At 46.2% G+C, this 7,252-nt stretch overlaps 1 long non-coding RNA gene across 1 annotated transcript in view; it reads right to left on the bottom strand.

The window, feature by feature from the left end:
• Nucleotides 1–632: 632 nt before the first annotated feature.
• Nucleotides 633–7,252, bottom strand: part of LOC123776052 (uncharacterized) — a 62,936-nt gene continuing 56,316 nt past the window's right edge. The window contains exon 5 of the long non-coding RNA XR_015725151.1: nucleotides 633–808. This is a non-coding gene — a long non-coding RNA (uncharacterized LOC123776052). The remainder of the gene's footprint in view (nucleotides 809–7,252) is intronic.

The following is a 7,252-nucleotide window of genomic DNA, read 5'->3' as shown; positions in this document are numbered from 1 at the left end:
TGGGCTGGGCTCTTTTCCTTTCTTCTGTACTGATTGTGTTTAAGAACAATGGCGGGCAGGCCCATGTCTTTCTTACAGCCGTCCTGAGCTCCCAGGCGGCTGGCTTTACCCCTTCTTCTTTCCCGCCAAACCTCCTCCCTCAGAGAGGCCTCGCTGAGAGCCAAGACGGAGACTCTACCCTCATACTGGGGTCAGAAAACTTCTCACAGGGCAAGTTGGACTAGCCCTGGGCCATGGGGACCAGCAGGCCCTACCTGAACTGGCAGGAAGGAGACATGAGGTCTCCAGATTGCATCTCTGGATCCCCTTAGAGGTGGGGGCAAGACTTCCAGTCCCACCTCCCAGGCGATTCTCCACCCAGGTTTCCCCTGACTCCACATTGGACCCAAGGAACAAGTATTGACTTTTGGTTCCCCACTGCCACCCCCATGAGATACATCAAGAACGTGGGACAAACAGGGTTGGTGACATAGTGGCATGGGGGGCATGATGCCGAGCGATGACCCTGCTCCTAGCTTGTGAGGGATAGCCAAGGCTGGCCTTCCATGAGAGCTAGGGCCTCCCTTCCCACCTTCCCACCACAGCTTGCCTGCCTCACTTGAGTCCTGGCCTGCCTGCTTGCCTCACCTGCTGTACCCCTCTCCTCTTCTCTTGCACAATGCGCTCGGGAGCTCTTGCATCAGTCAGCACACTCCCCTGTTTTCAACCTCTTCTTGGAATGTTTCCTCCTCGTCTGGTCTTGAGCCACCAGCTCCCTGCAGCCCTCTCAAGGGAGGCTGTTTATCCTCATATTCTCTGCACCTGAGGACTAAAAAGTGGAATTTGTCTTTATTATATTCCTCATTGTTATTTCCAGCCCGTACTCCCATCCCCTCCCAAAGCCCCGCACCATTGACACCCCTGCTTCCAGCTCCACCCTCCTCCCTCTTCATCCCTGTCATCTCCCAGCCTCCTAGGTGTGCCCCTACCCCACAGAAGACCCCCAGCTCTGACCTCTTCTTCTTTTCCTCTACCCCCCCACCTGCCGCTATCCTAAACAGACACACCCACAACCTGACCTCTCACTTCCTCGCCTCATCTGCAGTAATTCCAGACTTAGCTCTGCGCCACCACATTTATCCCTGAAGACTGTATGGTCACCCAAAGCCTCACCACTTCTGAAATCAGAAATTCCACCTCCCACTCTCTCTCCATCACCTCTGAGCCTCTCAGCTCCCTAGCCCAAGAGCCCCTAAATAGTTCTCTGGCTTCAGAGAACTCTCCAGATTGCTGATTCCTTCACTTTCTCTCTATCTATCAGCCCCCTCCTGCTCTCACTCTCCTTTCCCAGATTCTCTGGCTTGTGGTTGAATCAACTGTGGTATATTCACACAATGGAATATCACACAGCAGGTTAAGTAAAGAGCCACAGTGACATAAAATAAATGGATACCTCCTAGCAATATACAATTAACTGAAAAACGGAACTCCCCAAAGATTACATAGAGAACGGTACTCTTTTATTGAGGTTACAAACAGTTCAAATAAAATATATGTAAATAATATTTGGAAATATACATAGGCATTATAAAACCATATAAAAAGGAAAGCAAGGGAATGTGGTAGACAGGATTCAGGATGATAGTCACTGTGAGTGGGGGAGGCAGGGGGATGGGATAGGGAGGAGGAACCATATATGTAAGATGTGGGTCATTGTCAAGGCTTTTGTTTGGGTGGTGATTTTGCAGGTGTCTATTACATCATTACGAATAGCTAATTAAATAAAAATAAACCATGCATGGATCGGTGGTGAGTGTGCCAGGGAACCAGTGCTGCGTGCAAGAGTCCAATAAAATAAAGATTCCTGTGTTATCGTGACATTACTTGCTTGCAAATATATTGAACCTCTCTCATCCTCCCACCACTGAATCCACAGATCTCTCTGTGTCTGCACCAATTTTTCTTATTCCTCCTATCACAATGGAACAAGCATCCCAGTTTCTTCAGCCCAAGAAGAACTCCATCCCTTTTTATCTCCTCAAGAACTTTGCTCCCTGGTTATCCCCCCATTCTCTGCTCATCAGTCTCTCTGTCTCTAATTGGTCATTTCCAGAAGCATAGAAATATGCTGTAGTCTCTCCTATCTTAAAAACAGACAAACTTCCTGAATTAGCCAGGTTAACAGTTAGGCTGCCATAACAAAGAAGTCCCCCATGACAGTGTGTCAGATAAGTAGAAGTTTCACTCCCACATGAGAAGGCTAGGAAGGCAGCAGAGGTGTGATATGGTAGCTTCTTCCATCTGTTGCTCTGCCATCCTGAATTCACAGTTCCCCTCCAAGATGGAGGCTCCAGCCCTTGCCAGCCCTTCAACCTCCCAGCCAGAAGGAAAGGGAGAAGGGGAAGGAGAAGCCAGTCGTGTTTCCATTGAAGGGCATGGCCTGAGAGTGGCAGGCATCATGTCCATTCACACTGCATTGCCCTCAGACTCGATCAAAGCCCACACCAAGTTGCGAAGGAAGTTAGGAAACAGAGTCTTTTGCTGGGCAGCAGTGAGTCCACTTCAATATTTCACCACTCTCAAAGAAGAGGAGAGTGGCTACCAGAGAAAAGCAATCATTCCCTGCCGTGGCCTGCACCTCTGGCCACCCACGTGAACACACTCTTTCCGCCAACGTGGAACATGTTAATCTCCTGCCCACGGCCCAGACCCACAAGGTCCCATCCATTTTTTTTTAAAGATTTTATTTATTTATTTGAGAGAGAGACAGGGAAAGCACGAGTGGTAGGGCGGGGTTGAGGGAGAAGGAGAAGAAGACTCCCCACCAAGTGGGGAGCCCCATGTGGAGCTCTATCCCAGGACCCCAAGACCATGACTTAGGCAGGAGGCAAATGCCTAACTGACTGAGCCACCCAGGCGCTCCAGTCCCACCCATTATTGCAACCAGCTCAAAGCCCAGGCCCTCTGGTGACTGTCAGGCCTTAGTATGAAGTTCAGATATCAGTCCAGTGAATATAAACTAAAAAGCAACTTACCTATTTGCCCTTTCCACTAGCAATATGCGTATGTAAGAGGAGGTAAGAATAGGAGAACCACAATTAAAACTGCCTTCTGGAAAGGAAAAATTAGAAAACATGAAGCATGAACAGAGCAATTAGTAGATTCGCCGGGACAAGAATTCCAAAGGTTACTTGCCTCCCAGAGGAGTAGTTTCCTTGGTACTGATTACCTGAAAACATCTCTTTTGTCTGTTATTCCCTGTGGTCCCTGGCTTTGCCTTCTGGAAGTTCCTTCCTTGTCGGTTGTCCTCTAGGGCCACATCTGAAGAATATGCCCTTCTGGGGCAAGTGAGGTTACAGCTTTCACGGCCCATTTCTCGCTGGTGCAGGTTTGGGAACTCCTGATTTTCTCTAGGAGTTGAGCAATCCCAAAGTTGTACAGGCCAGGCTTGTAGACTTTGGTCAACTAATTCCTCTCAAAAACGTATTATAGAACACTACAAAAATTAAATATAGAAAATAATTTTGCTTACAATCATATATAATAGTATAAAATAGGAGTACATTTAACAAAAGAAGTTCTAGGCTGTGCACTGAAAACTACAAAATATCATTAAAAGAAATTAAAGAAGACCAGGGGCACCTGGGTGGCTCAGTGTGTTAGGCGTCTGACTCTTGATTTTGGCTCAGGTCATGATCTCAGGGTAGTGGGATCGAGCCCTGCGTCAGGCTGTGCACTGAGTGTGGAGTCAGCTTAAGAGTCTCTCTCTCCTGTGCACCTGGGTGGCTCAGTCATTTCAGTATCTGCCTTTGGCTTGGGTCATGATCCCAGAGCCCTGGGATCGAGTCCCACATTGGGCTCCCTGCTCCGCAGGGAGTCTACTTCTCCCTTTGCCCCTCCCCCCTGCTCGTGCACTCTCTCTCTCTCCCAGAAATAAATAAAATCTCTTTAAAAAAGGATTCTCTCTCTCCTTTTCCCTCTCCCCTCCCCCCACTCGCATGTGCTCTCTCTCTCTCTAAATAAATAAATAAATAGATAAAATCTTTTTAAAAAGTAAATTAAAGAAGACCTAAATAATGTAAAGTCATCTTTCGTCTTTGGTTTGAAAGACTTAATATTGTTGTCAATACTCCTTCAAATGATCTACAGATTCAATGTAATCCCCATTAAATCCTACCTGCCCTTTTTGCAGAAGTTGAAAACTGATCTTGAAATTCATATAGAATTGCAAAGGGTTCATAGTAGCCAAGACAATCTTGAAAAAGAAGAACAAAGTTGAAAGACTTACACTAACCTTACTATTTCAAAACTTACTGCAAAACTATAGTAATCAAGACAGTGTAGTACTGGCATAAGGAATAGAATTGAGAGTCTAGAAACAAACACACAAGGGGGAAGAATAGTCTTTTCAACAAATGATGCAGGAACAGCTGGATATTCACATTTGAAAGAATGTAGTTGGATCCCTACCTCACACCATGTATAAAAATTAATTCAAAATGGGTGATATAAGAAATGCAATTGTTAAACTTGGTGATCTTGAATTAAACATTGTTTTTTTCTTTTTCTTTTTGTTTGTTTTAGATATGACACCAAGAGCACAAGAATAGAAGAAGGAAGGAGGGAAGGAAGGAAGGAAGGAAGGAAGGAAGGAAGGAAGGCAGGCTTAGTCGGTTAAGTGTCTGCCTTTGGCTCAGGTTATGGTCCCAGGGGCCTGGGATAGGGCCCAGAGTCAGACTCCCTGCTCATTGGAGAGCCTGCTTCTCCCTCTCCCTCTGTCATTCCCCCAGCTTGTGTTCTCTGGCTCTCACTGTTAAATAAATAAATAAAATCTTGGGAAAGGAAAGGAAAGGAAAGGAAAGGAAAGGAAGGAAGGAAGGAAGGAAGGAAGGAAGGAAGGAAGGAAGGAAGGAAGGAAGGAAGAAAGAAAGAAAGAAAGAAAGAAAGAAAGAAAGAAAGAAAGGAGATAGAGAAAGAGAAAGAGAAAGAAAGAAAGAAAATCATTGGTTTTTATCAAAATTAAAATCTTTGTGTTTCAAAAAACACTATCAAGTAAGTTAAAAGACATCCCACAGAATGGGAGAAAATATTGGCGAATTCTATATTTGATAAGGGACTTGAATTTAGAATATATACAGAACACTTATAACTCAACAATAAGAACAAATAATCCAACTTAAAAGGGGAAAAAGGATTTGCATAGATGTTTCTTTAAAGAAGATATACAAATGGCCAATAAACACATGAAAAAGAGCCCAACATATTAGCTGACGAGGACATTCAAATAAAAACCACAGTGAGATACTGCGGTTGAAAACAGTCTGGCAGTTTCTCAAGAAGTTAAACACAGGATCACCTTATGACCCTGCGATTCCACTACTGGATGTGTACGAAAGGGAACTGAAAATACACATCCACATAAAATTTTGTACACGGACGTTTACAGCAGGATTACTTGTAATAGCCAAAAAGTGGAAACAACCTAGAAATCTATCAGCTGATGAATGGATACACAAAATGTGATGTGACTGTATAGTGGAATACAAAGGAGTGAAATATTGGTACACGCTACTATACGGACGAAACGAGAAAACATTACGCTAGATGAAAGCAGCCAGACACAAAGGCCACATCTTGTATGATTTATGTTTCCATGAAATGTCCAGAAATAGGCAAACCCATGGAGACAGAAAGTGGATTAGTGGTTGCCAGCGCCTGGGGGAGAGAGGAATGGGGAGTGACTGCCAGTGGGTACAGGGTTTCTTTTGGGAGTGATGGGAATGTTCTAGAACTGGCTAGTGGTGGTGGTTGCACAACTCTGTGAATATACTAAAAACCACTTTAAAACACTTTAGAAGGGTGAACTTCATCGTATGTGAACTGAATCTCAATAAAACTATTTTAAGAGAATTAGTTTACTTCCAGTCTGTTCCATGCACAAGTAACCCCACCCAAAAAGCTGATCTAGACCCAGTTCCTAAGCCTGAAGATTTATGCATATTTACTTACCAGCCTGTACACCAAGTCCATTCTACCCTCTCTTAACATAATGATAGTTCGTGAGGTTACTTAACACAGTAGGCCCGAGGGCAAAAGCAACACCTTTCCTGTGACCTGGACCGCTGGACTGACTCTTGTCTGGTGGGGCATTCTTCACTGAGCTGGTCGGGAAAGGCTCAGACCACAGTCTTACCTCCTGGGGAAGCTGCCTCTTGACGGCCCCCTCCTGTCGTCGCTTCAGTTTGGGGTACAAAAGCAGTTGACTTTCTCGGCACATGGCAGCTTCAAATACTGGACTCTCTGCCAGCTTAGATGACCGGCCACAGACAGAGGGTCTCCATTCACGGAGCTCCATTCACTTTCTTCTCTGCTGACCAACTGCTGAATCTATTCTGAGCGTATGTCTCATGAGGACATTGCTAAATGTGCGAGGACGACTGTCCCCACCGACATGTGGACCTTGTCCAACCCCTTGCTCTAGAACCAGAGGCCCCATAGACATGTGAACTGTCTTCCAAAATACTGCAGGAGTTAGTGTTACCGACTGGTTCACGTAACACGTCCTCAGCTTTTCAACCTCAAGTTTCGGGCCCGCTGTCTGACAAGAACCCAGGGCCTCGTGCTTACGGTTTTGCCACACCGACGTTCTACTTCTTGATAACAAATCCTGCATCAGTCCGAACGTGTCTAGACCGCCGTCACAAAGAGACCTCAAACGCCATTGTGAGTTTGTTTTTCTACCGTGGAAGTTGACGGTCCAGGGCTCATACAGTAGTTGGTGGATTTGAAAGACTCAAGCTTCTTGTGCTGTTGACGTCACTGTCGTCTACAGGCTGCTCCCGTCACAGTGTAAGACAGCTGCCGTCCTGAGCTGCATTGCTCAGGAAGCGGACTCAGAGGCGGAGATTTGCAGAAAGGTGTTTTGGGGGGGTGCTCTTGGGATAAACCCCCGTGGAAGGGAGGATGGAAGCAAGACTGGGCAAGGGTGATGTAACCACCACAGAGGACCCAGCCAGCCTCACGGGAGCACTGGAGCTGGGGTGGCCTTCCAAGTTGTCTCCATGGAGACCGGGAGCTGGGCTCGTCATCCCACCCATCACTGGATGCAGACCCCCATTGATCCCCACAGGGAGGAGGCATAAGTTTGGGCAAAGCAGTTTCTAGAGAAAGACTCAACTGAACTGTGGACGAGCAGACAACACTCTTGGTGATTGGGGGAAGGGGTGCCTTGGTTTTGAACCAGGTATTGGACAGTATCCACCAGTGTCCACGG

The sequence above is a fragment of the Ursus americanus genome, chromosome 7 (assembly GCF_024610735.1).
Source record: "Ursus americanus isolate L20-20 chromosome 7, mUrsAme1.1.p, whole genome shotgun sequence".
In the NCBI taxonomy this organism is placed as follows: domain Eukaryota; kingdom Metazoa; phylum Chordata; class Mammalia; order Carnivora; family Ursidae; genus Ursus; species Ursus americanus.
Note: the sequence above shows the minus strand (reverse complement) of the source record. Positions and strands in the feature narration are given on the sequence as shown.